The sequence below is a fragment of the Scatophagus argus genome, chromosome 21 (assembly GCF_020382885.2).
Source record: "Scatophagus argus isolate fScaArg1 chromosome 21, fScaArg1.pri, whole genome shotgun sequence".
NCBI classification, from domain to species: Eukaryota; Metazoa; Chordata; class Actinopteri; family Scatophagidae; genus Scatophagus; species Scatophagus argus.
Window position 1 is genome coordinate 186,879 of NC_058513.1, and position 15,427 is coordinate 202,305.

The window sequence follows — 15,427 nt, forward strand, 5'->3', positions numbered from 1 at the left end:
CGCTGGGTAGCCTCTAGCCAAGCGCTCCACGGCTCCGCCCTAAGTCTCGTTAGCAGCATCTTAAATGACGTTCACAGAAGCTGGAGGCTCAGCCGAACAGCAAAGCCTGTCAAAAATTGCTTCAACTCGTTGGTGCTCCTCTCCACGGAAGTCTTTAGTAAAAGGCGAAAGACTTGTGCGCTATGAAGAGAAACCAGAGTAGTGCGGCCCTCTCCTGAGTGGCGGCGAAGACCGCTGTGGTCCCAGCGACTACGGTTATGGTAAGGCACTTGTGGCGTGCCGTGCAGCGGACGCACATATTTGGCCACGTGATTATGATTCCGCCTGTTTCTATCCCGGCTAGCGCCACAAACTCCTATCTCCCGCCCCACGTGAAAGCAAACACCGGCCGCAGAAGAGGCTCTCTCATACCGACTGGCAGTGGGTACATGTATGCAAGATACAAAGGTGACGGCAGAATGTCTCCCTTCAGAACCGGAACCTTTCCTATAAAAGTCAGGCGCCTGGCCTTCCACAGCCCCCGGTTTATCATGAGCTAGCGCTAAACGCGCAGTCCAGTGGCTGTCGCACTCTTCGCACAGCTCAAAGCTGACCTCCCAGAATCTTCAGAGGACCTATGCAGATTGAAAAAACCCCTGGCACACCCACCCTCTCTTTCCGCCGCCCACAAAACTTAACTGAGGATTTGGTGAAACGGAGCTTTGCCTCCGCCACTCGCCAAAGATCCTGGGAAACCTCCAACGATCTTAGCAAGCGCGTGTGGCTGTCCAGTAGCAGCGCGGTGTCGTCCGCTCACTGGGAGAGCTTGAGCCGTAAGCCTCCACTGCCAGGAACCAAGAAACCTCTCGCACTGGGCTGGTTTAAATCATATTTATCAGATAGATTTCACTTTGTTCACGTTAATGATGTTTCCTCTTCACATTTAAGGGTTAACCTCGGCGTTCCACAGGGTTCAGTGCTTGGGCCGATCCTGTTCACCTTATACATGCTCTCTCTGGGAAATATTATTCAGAAACATGGCATAAACTTTCGTTGTTACGCTGATGACACTCAGCTGCACTTATCCTCAAAGCCTGAAGAAACAGAGCCGTTAGCCAGGCTCCAGGCATGTCTTAAGGACATAAAGGACTGGGTGTCCTCCAATTTCTTCTTCTTATTAAACTCAGACAAAACTGAGGTCATTGTTCTAGGCCCCAAACATCTCACAACTAGAACAGCTGATAATATTCTCTCTCTCTGGACGGCATTACTTTGGCCCCCAGTACGACTGCGAGGAACCTCGGCGTTCTCTTCGAACCGGACGTGTCATTTATCCATCACAGTACGCAGATCTCCAAGACCGCCTTCTTTCACCTCCGTAATATTGCTAAGACAAGGAGCGTCCTATCTCGGAGTGATGCTGAAAAACTTGTCCATGCTTTTGTTACTTCTAGGCTGGACTACTGCAACTCACTATTATCAGGATGTCCAAATGACTCTATTAATAGCCTGCAGCTGATCCAGAATGCAGCAGCTAGAGTTTTGACAGGAATCAGTAAAAGGGATCATATCTCCCCCATCTTAGCTTCTCTTCACTGGCTTCCGGTAAAATTCAGAATAGACTTTAAAATTCTCCTACTTACATATAGATAGATAGATATACTTTATTGGTCCCAGGCTGGGAAACATAAGGCCCTAAATGGACTAGCCCCATCATACCTGCAGGATCTAATAGTGCCATATATTCCCAATAGAACACTCAGATCACAGAGTGCAGGCTTACTTGCAGTTCCCAGAATTCCTAAAAGTGGAATGGGAGGACGAGCCTTTATCTATCAGGCACCCCTGCTGTGGAACCAGTTGCCAATCTGCGTTGGACAGGCGCACACTCTCTCTTTCATCCTCTCTGTCCGACTATCAGAAGGATAGTTCTCTCTTGCAAGCCTGGTCCTGCTCAAGGTTTCTTCCTTTAAAAAGGGAGTTTTTCCTTGCCACTGTCTGCTTGCTCGGGGGTTCAGGCTCTGGGTCTCTGTAAAGCATCTACAGACAATTTTGACAAATAAATTGAAATTGAAATTAGAGAATCAGTTCCCCATTTCTACATTAAAATCGGCCCTTGCGGAAACCTGTGCAAACCTACTGGCTCCAAAGCGCGGCTCCGCAAGCCGAAAAACCTCTCAACGTTCTGCGGAAGCCTGTCATTTTGCAATCAGTCTTTGCTTTTGGACAAGGCAGGAGAAAGGTGCACCGTTCCCGGCAGCGCTGCAACACCGGGTCAATGCGTGGAGCGAACGGAGCAAGCCCCTTTTTCGGCTCCCAGTGCTAAAAATCCATTTAATATGCTGTCCCCTTATAGAGGACGTATCAGATATTAAACTGATAAGAACAGATACTACACTTGATCTTAGCCAAAAGGCCGAGAAGCGATGAGCCCCGTCCGCTTTCTGCTGGAGGCCACCTCCCGGGAGAGCGCTGACTTGTCGCGGTGCAGCCATTTGAACTGCGCATATGAATGGCCGTCGCTGGGTAGCCTCTAGCCAAGCGCTCCACGGCTCCGCCCTAAGTCTCGTTAGCAGCATCTTAAATGACGTTCACAGAAGCTGGAGGCTCAGCCGAACAGCAAAGCCTGTCAAAAATTGCTTCAACTCGTTGGTGCTCCTCTCCACGGAAGTCTTTAGTAAAAGGCGAAAGACTTGTGCGCTATGAAGAGAAACCAGAGTAGTGCGGCCCTCTCCTGAGTGGCGGGGAAGACCGCTGTGGTCCCAGCGACTACGGTTATGGTAAGGCACTTGTGGCGTGCCGTGCAGCGGACGCACATATTTGGCGACGTGATTATGATTCCGCCTGTTTCTATCCCGGCTAGCGCCACAAACTCCTATCTCCCGCCCCACGTGAAAGCAAACACCGGCCGCAGAAGAGGCTCTCTCATACCGACTGGCAGTGGGTACATGTATGCAAGATATAAAGGTGACGGCAGAATGTCTCCCTTCAGAACCGGAACCTTTCCTATAAAAGTCAGGCGCCTGGCCTTCCACAGCCCCAGTTTATCATGAGCTACCGCTAAACGCGCAGTCCAGTTGGCTGTCGCACTCTTCGCACACTCAAAGCTGACCTCCCAGAATCTTCAGAGGACCTATGCAGATTGAAAAAACCCCTGGCACACCCACCCTCTCTTTCCGCCGCCCACAAAACTTAACTGAGGATTTGGTGAAACGGAGCTTTGCCTCCGCCACTCGGCAAAGATCCTGGGAAACCTCCAACGATCTTAGCAAGCGCGTGTGGCTGTCCAGTAGCAGCGCGGTGTCATCCGCTCACTGGGAGAGCTTGAGCCGTAAGCCTCCACTGCCAGGAACCAAGAAACCTCTCGCACTGGGCTGGTTTAAATCATATTTATCAGATAGATTTCACTTTGTTCACGTTAATGATGTTTCCTCTTCACATTTAAGGGTTAACCTCGGCGTTCCACAGGGTTCAGTGCTTGGGCCGATCCTGTTCACCTTATACATGCTCTCTCTGGGAAATATTATTCAGAAACATGGCATAAACTTTCGTTGTTACGCTGATGACACTCAGCTGCACTTATCCTCAAAGCCTGAAGAAACCGAGCCGTTAGCCAGGCTCCAGGCATGTCTTAAGGACATAAAGGACTGGGTGACCTCCAATTTCTTCTTCTTATTAAACTCAGACAAAACTGAGGTCATTGTTCTAGGCTTCCGGTAAAATTCAGAATAGACTTTAAAATTCTCCTACTTACATATAGATAGATAGATATACCCAAAATATACCCCCAAATAAAGCGTGTAGGGCTGGCAGGCATAGTTACACTCACCTCATGATATATAGCCACAGGTAGAATAGGTCTGACTAACTGTTAATCTTTAAATTTCTATCATAGCTATGCTGCTATAGGCCTATGCTGCCGGGGGACACAAACATGATCCACCAAGCAGTTCCCCCTCCTCCTTTTCCTCTTCTATCCTCTCCCCTTGTCAGGTTAACATACAATTCATTATTTTTTGTCACTAACTGTGTGTTCAGTTCTCCTTGTAGTTTTGTGTCTCTCCCTCCCTTTCTCTCTCTGTATCTTTCTGCAAGTATCTCTCCATCCAGATCTTCATGTTGAACTGTAGCCAGCTCTATGACCAACCCAATGTCTACTGTTGACATCTGCCTGTCATTCATTCTTTTGTGCACCGACTATCAGCGGGGTGGTTCTCCCTGCGGGCCGAAATTGAACTGAATAGAATTGATACAGCAGTTCATTATAATTTCATTATGATAATTTCAGTCTTGTGAAATGCTAAAACCATATTGAGGTGGTATCAAAAATGAAACTAAACACCTGAAATTTTGTTTTACTTGTCTTTTTAGTAATGTCATTCTCATGTTGTTAACTGCTTTCCTGTCTGTACAACATCCATTGCACATCTGCCCATCCTGGGTGAGGGATCCCTCCTCTGTTGCTCACCCTGAGGTTTCTTCCATTTTTTCCTGTTAAAGGTTTTTCTGGGAGTTTTTCCTTAGTCGATGTGAGGGTCGAAGGGCAGAGGATGTTGCTGATGTTATGTTAAGCCCTTTGAGACAAACTGCTTGTAAAAATGGGCTATACAAACAAAGTTGACTTCACCTGACTTGACTAAAAGGCAGTTTTTCCTCACCCCTGTCACCAAGTGCTTGTTCAAGGGGGAATGTTGGACTCACTGTATTACAATTTATTTAACGAGTTTGGTCTAGACCTGCTCTAATTGGAAAGTGTCATGAGATAACTTTTTTTGCGAATTGGCGCTATATAAATAAACTGAATTGAACAGAATTGAAATTGAAAAAAATTAAATTTGATTGGGAGGAACGGCATCCCCATCTGAACCCGAGCGGTGTTCTGTTGTTGGACTTCTGTGCTAGTCAGTTTGTCCATAACGAACACCATGTTCTTGCATAAGGGTGTCCATCACCACACACAGGCCAGAGGTCAACGATCGACTTCGTGGTTGTGTCATCTGGCCTTCAGCCATATGTTTTGGACACTCGGGCGAAGAGAGGGGCTGAGCTGTCCACTGATCACAACCTGGTGGTGAGTTGGATCCGCTGGTGCAGGAGGAAGCCGGACAGACTTGGCAGACCCAAACGTATTGTGAGGGTTTTTCAACTCACACCTCCGGGAGAACTTTGACCAGATCCCGAGGGAAGCTGGGGACATTGAGTCTGAGTGGACCATGTTTTCCACCTCCATTGTGGAAGCTGCTGCTCGGAGCTGTGGTCGTAAGGTCTCTGGTGCCTGTCATGGCGGCGATCCCCGAACCCGGTTGTGGACACCGGAAGTAAGGGATGCCGTCAAGCTGAAGAAGGAGTCCTATCGAGCATGGTTGGCTTGTGGGACTCCCGAGGCAGTTGATGAGTATCGGAGGGCCAAGCGTGCGGCAGCCTGAGCGGTTGTGGAGGGAAAAACCTGGGTCTGGGAGGAGTTCGGGAAGGCCATGGAGGAGGGCTATTGGTCAGCCTTGAGGAAATTCTGGCAAACCATCTGGTGCCTCAGGAGGGGGAAGCAGTGCTCTGCTAATACTGTTTACAGTAGAGGTGGGGATCTGCTGTCTTCAACTGGGGATATTGTTGAAAGGTGGAAGGAATACTTTGAGGATCTCCTCAATCCTGCTGACGTGTCTTCCGTCATGGAAGCAGAGGCTGAGGACCCTGAGGCAGATCCACACATTACCCAAGCCGAAGTCACTGAGGTAGTGAGATTCGTCCTGGGTACCTTAAGGCTCTGGATGTTGTGGGGCTGTCTTGGTTGACACGACTCTGCAGCATCACATGGCAGTCAGGGACAGGGCCCCTAGACTGGCAGACCGGGGTGGTGGTCCCTCTTTTTAAGAAGGGGGACCAGAGGGTGTGCTCCAATTACAGAGGAATCACACTCCTCAGCCTCCCCGGGAAAGTATATGCCAGGGTACTGGAGAGGAGAATCCGGCCGATAGTCGAACCTCGGATCCAAGAGGAACAATGCGGTTTTCGTCCTGGTTGTGGAACACTGGACCACCTCTATACCCTCCGCAGGGTGCTTGAGGGTTCATGGGAGTTTGCCCAACAGGTCCACATGTGTTTTGTGGACTTGGAGAAGGCATTCGACTGTGTTCCCCGTGGCATCCTGTGGAAGGTGCTCTGGGAGTATGAGGTCCGGGGTCCTTTGCTAAGGGCTGTGCGGTCTCTGTACTCTCGGAGCAGGAGTTTGGTCCACATTGCCGGCAGTAATTCGGACCTGTTCCCAGTGCATGTTGGCCTCCGGCAGGGCTGTCCTTTGTCACCGGTCCTGTGCATTATTTTTATGGACAGGATTTCTCGGCGCAACCAGGGGCCAGAGGGTGTCTGGTTTGGGAACCACAGGAGTTCTTCTCTGCTTTTTGCGGATGATGTCCTGTTGGCTTCTTCAGGCCAGGACCTTCAGCATGTGCTGGGGAGGTTTGCAGCCGAGTGCGAAGCAGTTGGGATGAGAATCAGCACCTCTAAATCCGAGGCCATGGTTCTCGACCGGAAAAAGTCGAGCGGCACGCCCTGCATCTTGGTTCTTGCTGACGTCACTCACGTGACAACCTGCCATCTTGGCTTCAACAGACACGCCCTCCCCGCGTCATTCCTCCACCATCTTGGTTCTTCCTGATACGTCACTCACGTGAATCCATTGCCATCTCTCTCTCTCACACACACACTCCTGTATATATGCACACCCATGTATACATATACCCTTGCTGCTGTACCTACTAACTAACGATAGTTAGTTGAGATCCCAAAAGTGTATGTCTTTAGTTTTTGCATAACAATTTGGTTTTCTCTCTTCGGGGAATTTTTAAGTTTTATATATATATACGTCTCCTGGTAGAGGAGACATGCCTCAGAAGTTTTTATAGCTCATTCTTTTGTTCACTCTACCAAGAGGTATTTCCCTGCTGCTGAATCTTAATAAAGTCTGCAGTAAGTGCCATCTGTCTCTGCATCTGAGTCCTGCCTCAGCCCGAATCTGACATTCAATTTGTAATCTTTTTTAAAACATTTTGCAGCAGAAGTGCAAGTTATCATCCTTTTTAAAGTACATGAGTGAGCTTTTCTTGATTTTTTTTTCTCCCCATTGACTAGAATCTGGTAAAATATTCATGCTGACACCTTCGTCCGTCTTTTTGTTTTGGAAATGTGAGGCTGTTTTGAACTTGAAATGGACCTCTGTGAACTAACTCTCTTTGTACTTGATCAGTTAGAGAAGATGGCCAGTCAGCAAGGTCCAATGGTGCAGCCTTTGTTCCTGATGACTGGGCTCTTCTGAGGTGGAATGGGCAGGAGTGCTTGAGGCTGCTACATCCCTGGACTCTTCTGAGGTGGAGGGGACAGAAGGAGTGCTTGAGGCTGCTGAAGTTGTGATATCTGTTGATGGCCCAACATTTGCAGAGGCTGGAGTTAATTATCTCAAAAGTGAGAGAGAAGAGGAGTGGTACAGCTAATAAATAAAAATGACGATTCCTATAAAAAAAAGAAAAACCTAATAGATTAGAAACAACTTTATTGTCATTACAGTGAAATGTTTATTAGCAGATGCAAAGAAGCAGTAAACTGCGGTTTAATATGGCATGTGGGAATGATAAGTTATGGAGTACTAATAATAATGTGTACTTTAGACAATTTCAACTGTAACACAATAAATAACTTGGGTTAAAAATCTGATATATAAAGGGGTGAAAAGGGAATAGCATTTTGACTGACTATTAAAAGCAGGAAAAAGTTTAGCTAGCCAGATGTAAATACAACAAATAATAAAAGTGTAGATTAGGCCAATGTAGACACCTACTGAGCAGGTTAAATCTCTACAAATGATCCATAACAGTTAAGATCCCTCCATGCTGCCCAGCTACAGAAATATAAAACTGGTTATTTACTGATTAGCAAACTATGTTGAGGCTAATTGCTCAGAAGCAAGTTATCAAATTAACAGTACACTGTGCTAAATAACTGACGCAGCACAACTGATGCTTTATTTCATTACTGTATCTTTACTTTGCCTCTTTCTTTCTCACATCTTTCTTTTCTTTTTTTTCTTCCCTGTGCTCTGGACAGTTTCGGTCATTTAGATATGTTTAATAAATTATCTGGGATTACATCAGTAACTTCGCCCCTCCCCCCACAGAGAGCGAGCAGGTACCGAACAGCCGGGAGGAGGAGGAGGAGGGAGAGGGAGGGGGGGCTTATTTGACAATCATTTGTAGTAATATTAATTGGGCATTGCTTTACATAGAGCTTTCGTTTTAAGAGCAAATAGTAATAATTAGATTTAATAAAATCATATAGAATGTGGATTTTTTTCACGATTTTTTTCCCTTGCTAGCATTGTGTGGCAGGACACAATCGGTGGTCCGATCAGTTTCAGCTGGGTTGGGATTTTGGCCAATCATTGTGGGAGGAGATTGCTTAAAAGCGGATAGAGAGCACCTGTCTTCCTTTTTGGCTTGTCAGAGGCTGGGTCGTAGCACTTCCTGGCATTCCCCCAGTTCCATCCCGGCGTGGTGGTAGAGGCTGTTGGGAGTGTGCTATGCTCCACTGATTGCTTGCTGTGGGTAGGTGTGTTGTTCTCCTGTGTCCTCCTATTTGGCGTTGTACTTGTGGCAACCTGTGCATTTGTTTGCAGGTTGTTTTTGTGCGGCGTCTACTCCTCTCCTCCATGCTGTGTCGTCCAGGACTGCCTGATTGGTATGTAGGCTAGCGCTTCGGTCCCTCCTCCAGCCACTTCTGAGTTGTTTATGCTGTATGATTATGATTGTAGGGGGAAGTATAACCGATCAGCGAGGGAAACCACTGCTGCTTTGCCTCGTACCGGAGATTGTTTGGCTGCAACAGCGACTAACGGCTTTGCCTCATACCAGAGATCGTTGGCTGTAACAGTGACTAACTGCTCTGCTTCATACCGGAGATTGTTGTTGGTGACAGAGATTGACCGTTTCCGCTTCACGCTGGATACGGCGTGCCGTCAGAGGGATTAACGGCTTGCCTCGCCTTGGGCTTGATTGCTTCGCCCCGGGCGTGCGCCGTTCCACTGTAGCCGGCTTGGCCTCTGGCTGGCCGTTCGGCGCTCCCATGGTTGGTTGGGGCTTTCTCCCTGTGGTGTAGCCAATATATATCCATATGTATATGTTTGCGTGCACTACTGTGTGCGTGTTGGGATCTCTGGCCATGCGCTCTGGAGAACAATAGAGCGGCCTACATGTAACCCATAAAGCCTGAGTTAGAGTGACTAACTGTTAGAGACCCCACTCATGACATGCACCCAGTCATAAATTCCTGAGTTTAAACTCAGGACCGGCACGGACATTGGCTGCGTGCCAGCCATCTCCACGGGGGTCCGAGGTGACGTCACTCAGGTAATAAAAGGTCACTGCGACCATCAGCCTTTGCTTTTTCCTGTGCGTGCTGTGACAGTGAGAGCTTCTCCAGGCTCTCCAAGTGTCCAAACCGCCAAAAGGGAGCAACAATCAGACGTTTGATTATCATCATCTTAGATCCCGGGTCACAGTTCTGCAACCCGAGAAACAGACTGCTGTATTTTTTTCTGTAACTTTTCCTTTTTTTCCTCATCCAACGTGGATCGCTGGGTAATCAGCTGATCGCACGTTAATGAGCCGCGCGCCGACTTTGTTAAGGACGAAACAAAGTTTGTTAACTTCTTCACCGGTGATTTTCTCCGCTGCCGCCGAGAGATCAACACTCCGCATCATCTGAGATAACGGACCGCCAGCATCCCGCCGAGGACGACGCTGCGAACGTTTAAGCGGATCATTATTTCAAACTCCGAAAGATCGGAGCAACGCAAAGTAAGAGGCTTATGTCTGGGCAGAGATAGTGTAAAGTAGGGTTGTTTACACATGATTTCCTGTAACTTTTAAGTGCTGCATTCATTGATTTTGTGTCCAATCGGTCATTTCCGCCGTTTCAGCGAGACCGCGCGTCACCGGTTAAAGGACCAATAGCTGAGCAGATAAGCTCCGGTTTACTGACTCCGCTATTGTGTGGTGACACACAAGTTTCAAAAGAATTTGAGTGGATTCTTTTATTGGGTTGTGTTTGTTGTATTTTCATTTCTATCTTTCCTCACACTCTTCTTTCTGAACGGTGTGGCGAAAGTCCGAGCACGCGATCACGAACCGTAACCAAGGGGTACGTGGCGCTCAAAGGCTTCCGCCCATTGTTCTCTCCTGTGACCATATAAACAACATTACGTGGGTTATCACCAACTTGGCTCTGAATAATACGGCCGGCGTATTCTTCTGTAGTCATTTTGGGTTTTGCTGAGTCATCACTTGCGTGTGACTAGTTGTTTTGTTTGCGGAGTCATCCTTCATGTGGTTGTTCATCCTGGTGTGCTGACCCCTCCTCATGTAGTCCTCCACCATTTTGGTTGTAGTTTCCCCACTTGCCATTCTGGTTGTAGTTCCTCCACTCATGTGGCCATCCGCCATCTTAATTGTAGTCAGCCACTAGCTTGTTGTTAGCTGCTATCCTGCTGCTATCTTGCTAACCGCCATCTTGTTTGTTTTAGCCACTAGCTTGTTAGCCGCTATCTGGCTAGCTTGTTAGCTTCCATACTGTTTGTTGTCATCTGTCTCTCTCACACACACCCACACACACACACACTCCTGTATATAGATATACTCTTGCTACTGTACCTGTGTTATCTTTAGTTAATAGTTAATGTGTGTTGATAAAACTTAGATTATAATAGTGTTTATTACAAAGTGATACTTATCTATGGATGGTTGTTGCTGGTTAATAAATCCTGTTATAGTTTAACCTGTCGTTGTCTGTGGTTATTGTGTATGTACTTGTGATAACAGCTGAATTCATGACAGCCAGTGCTCGGAATCATCCTTCACAATTTTAAGAGACTGTTATTTCCCATTTATTAATTTGGCTATTGGTCCCTGGTGACAGGGTGGTGCCCCAATATTTATGTGTATTAAACATACACTGATTTTACTTTAATGATTATTTCCCATAATCATTGACTCTTTGCCAATAACCAAATTGCTCCTACTAAGTCGCACAACAGTGCGTGTGTGTGTATGGCGAAGAGTGAGTAGCGGGAGGTTATTCTGTTGTGTGTGTGTGTGTGTGTATAAATATATAGTTTCTTTTTTTTCCCTTTTCGTTTGTTTTGTTTTCTTGGTTAGTGGTTGCTTGTTTTTCTTTTTTATAACCTGTTGATTTTTGTGGTTTCCCCATTCAGGTGCTGAACCTACGGTGGTGGATGGTCCTGGTGGCGGTGTCCTTTTTGTGTTGTTTGCACGCCAGGTGGATTTTGTTGTCCCAGTTTTGGTTTGCTTCACGTGTGGTGTTCCAGGGGTTCTTTTTTTTTTATTGTTTGGATCATGCCCAGGGGGTTCAGCCCTGATTGGTTTTCTGTATTATTTGAGTGTCAGGTTTGTGTTTTTTTTTTCTGAATTCATGTATTTTCAGTGTCTGGTTTCTTCTTTTTTTTAATTGTAAATAAAATGATTATTTTTACGAGCTACGGTCTCAGCTGTGGACGAACCTGAGTGTCACCTATTCTTGGGGAGTTAGTCCCCTGGAAAGAGTTCCCTGGGTGAAATTCCCAGGGTGGCGTTGTCTGGCAACTGGTAGCGATTTCCATAGCCCTTTTTCTCTAGCACGCGGCGGTCCCGCCCTCGTGCCGCCACAATCATTCAACAGCTTTGTAATCAATAGCACTTTGTGCATATGGGAGCAGATGAAACTTCACATCAAGGCCCCAAGTGTATATATTGATACTCCAATTTGTGAAAAGGACACTTTCATACCTGCACTAAATGCTATTGCTTTCTCTGCTTGGAAACAGAAAGGCATTAAAAACATAAATGATTTGTATATTGAGGGAAATTTTGCCTCGTTTACACAGCTAAAAGACAAATATGGAATACCTGCCATTTTTTTCAGGTATTTACAGTTTACAGATTTTGTCTAAAAAAAAATATATACCAAACTGAATTTTTGAATAAACTTTGAATAAAGTTATGACTCGGACACCTGTGCTGCAATCTCCATTTTCTATCAAATGCTTCAGGATGGAACCCCGGTGACTGTGGCTCTATATAAACAGGCATGGGCAGATGAGTTGAATATGGAATTAAACAATGAACTTTGGGAAAAATGTCTACAAAAGGTACAAAAGTGTTCACTTAACACCAGACACAACCTCATACAGTTTGAAGCACTCCACAGACTACATTACTCGCAGGAAAAGCTACACAAATTCTATCCAACATGTAACCGATGTAATTTCATGATAGTAACTCTAGCACTTACGTATAATTCATGGTTCGGAGAATTGTCAAACACTTTACATCTGGAGAAACTGAAATTCTATAATGAAGATAGAGGAGATAAGTTTGATGAAACATGGGAACCAGTATTGAATTACCTTAAAAATGTGAGCTCATAGACACTGACTATTGTATAAAACCTCACACTGCAAATGGGTATGATTCTGTACATGTCTACCTAATTTTTATTTTTTGCTCTTACATGTTTTTGTTTATAATACTCATCTTATAATGACCATGGAATATCGCCGTAATTCAAAATGTGCTGTGTTGTGCACGTTACGTGATATTTGTTATATGTTTGTTCTTTTTCTTCTATGTATTTTTTTTCCTATCTCCTTTTTTTCTTTATTTTATTTTTCTCTTGAAAATAAAAATAAAATAAAATAAAATACTGGACAGGCATAATGAAATAATGTTTTCCCTGGGAGTCAAGTGCAAAAACACAGAAACACATTAAAAGCAGAAATATTTAAAAAAAAACAACAACAAAAACAACAGAAATTCATAAGAAAAACAATGAAAACAACGTTACTGAGCTACGAGCCACACTATGCATTGATTTGTATAGCTATTAATTACAACATATAATAAATAAAAAATACAGATATTAATACAAGAACAGCAGGTCTCATAACATCACAAGCAACTATCTAAATAGTTGTTTAGCTAATGGGTTAAATGGAGATATCTGGATTATTTTTGTTTCCATAGGTACTATGGAAGTATATTTAAGTGGTATTGCAAACTTTTGAATTGACCATTGCATACTGTTTAATCTAATCTTTGTCCAGATTCGCCAGCAGTTGCTACGGGAAGTGACGTCAGTTGCGAATATCAATTTAAACTGTGGAGGATCGTCTGACAGACAAGTGAAGCTAACTACAACACTACGGTGGAATCAACCGCGGAAATCCGTCTTAATCCTTATGTCTTTTGGCCAAGGCGATACCCGTCGTACAGAGAACTTAAACTACTTTTTTCACACTTTCGGAAGACATCGATATTATAGGTCATCGTCCCTCAAAAACATAAAAAAGGGATGGTGACATTTGTATTGGTACAGAAGGAACTGGAATTCTGGGGGACGGGGGGAATGTGAATTTAAAGGACTATAAACCACAAAGTGGAATATTTGCTAAGGTAACGTAAACAAAGGGTTAAAAGTTGATCGTGTTGGATAAATAACGTAAATTGTCAAGATCCCAGTGGAACAATAAGCGCAACTTTAGCTAATAGCGAAATGGAGCTGAGGGTAGGGAACCGATACAGACTTGGCCGAAAAATCGTAAGTGGATCTTTTGGGGAAATCTATTTAGGTGAGTAAAATTTGTTATTTTATGCTTGCTCGTATATTCACGAAGCAAATTACAAATTACATGATATTCGTGTCATGTTTGTATCAATCTCAGGTACTGTAGGCATCCGAGTTGTTATTTACTTTTGCGTACCCCTGCCTTGTTTAACCACTGTAAACTGTCTACTAAACTGACAAAGCGATGTGAATTGAAATACCTTGACCTAAATAGTGCTATTGTATTGCATTGTGATACTGCTGGCTTAGATTAATCTTTGTAAAAAGATAGCAGTTGGTTTACACTGTGAAACCTTTTCTTAGTTGAGCAGAAAAAAATTGAGTATAATGATATGAAAGTTGACCATGTTGCATTCGTTTGCCAGTACAGCATTTGAGTCAACCGTGACATTAAACAGTCACCACTGACATATACACCCTCATAATACAGGCAGCAGCCAAGAGTGTCATTTTACTTAAGGTAATCCTTTATGAGTCCCACAGTGGGGAAATTTACATTATCACAGCAGCACAGGGACAGCAAATTAAGATACAGATAAATAAAAAGCTTTATTGTTCAGAGTAGATAAGGGATTATTGTACAATGATTTGTTGTTCAGTTAGTGGTAGAGTGCATAGGGTCTGTTGGGAGCAGTGCTGGTTGTACAGTCTGATAGGAATCGCTATCCAGCAAAAAGGATAGCTTGGTTATCATCCTCCTTTCTCCCACCACCTGCAAGGGGTGGCTACTTGCGCAAATGTTCAGGCAAAATAGCATTTTTCCAAAGCAGGCTTTGAAAATTTAAAGTTAAATCTTGCCATGGTAGATTGCCAGGTAGATTGTGAAAAATTGACTTTAGTTCACAGACCCTATAATATAGTTATAAAAAATATGAACTCTTCTTGAAACATGTATTTGTATTTTCTATTTATTTATTTTGACATCAGTTTATTTATTTTGTTTTAACTTTGTATTTCTGCAAGACAAAGATTGCAGGTTAGGCTGCACTAATATTATTCTTATTTTCCTAGAATTCATAGAATTAGATTCCATTGGTGGGTGCTTTTTTCATTTTGTGTAATCCACACATTTCCACCAAGTCCAGAGCTTTGTAAAGTTCAAAAGTTAATATTTATTGAAATATGATGGGTCAACCATTTATTTGTTTATGTACAACACTGAGTTGCACAACAGAATTAAAGTTTATAGACACCTTACTATGCTACACATAGCACATATACACGGATAATTAAATTTTGAATAGGATAAAAAACAAAAAAACAAAACAGAAAACAGCCTTGACTACATTTGAGCACCAAGCACCAATTCCGCTTGTAAACCCAGTCTCTGCCTCCCTTCACCCTCCCAGAGTTGTTCTGTAATATGTAGGCACGGAATTCTTTGATTTTCAATTGCTTGGCTAGTTTCATTTCACCCTTTTGATTTACCTGGGAATGGACATCAGCCAGGAAGCACCATCAGAATCAGAATCAGAATCAGAATCAGCTTTATTTGCCAAGTATGTGTGACCATACAAGGAATTTGACTCCGGATTTTTCTCTCTGTCCTGTGCACCATACAAAATACAAAAAAGCAATAATAATAATAAAAGAAGAATAAATATTTACAAGAAAAAAAAAAATATATATATATATATATATATATACATGTAGTGCAAACAGTGGAATGAGGTAGTGCAATCAGTGTGATGGTTCACACAATGGCAGGTGGTTTATGGGGAGATCAGGGAGACAGCCTGGGGGAAGAAACTGTTTTTGTGTCTGGTGGTCTTGGCATACAGAGCTC

General features: G+C 44.2%; 3 non-coding genes across 3 annotated transcripts; all 3 read right to left on the reverse strand.

Moving 5' to 3' along the window:
- Positions 1-89: 89 nt before the first annotated feature.
- Positions 90-202, reverse strand: LOC124053299. Its single transcript, XR_006842129.1, has one exon. It is a non-coding gene; the product is annotated as a U5 spliceosomal RNA (small nuclear RNA).
- A 2,014-nt stretch (positions 203-2,216) lies between these two features.
- LOC124053304 lies at positions 2,217-2,407 on the reverse strand. Its single transcript, XR_006842133.1, has one exon. It is a non-coding gene; the product is annotated as a U2 spliceosomal RNA (small nuclear RNA).
- A 181-nt stretch (positions 2,408-2,588) lies between these two features.
- On the reverse strand, positions 2,589-2,701 carry LOC124053300. Its single transcript, XR_006842130.1, has one exon. It is a non-coding gene; the product is annotated as a U5 spliceosomal RNA (small nuclear RNA).
- Positions 2,702-15,427: the final 12,726 nt, after the last annotated feature.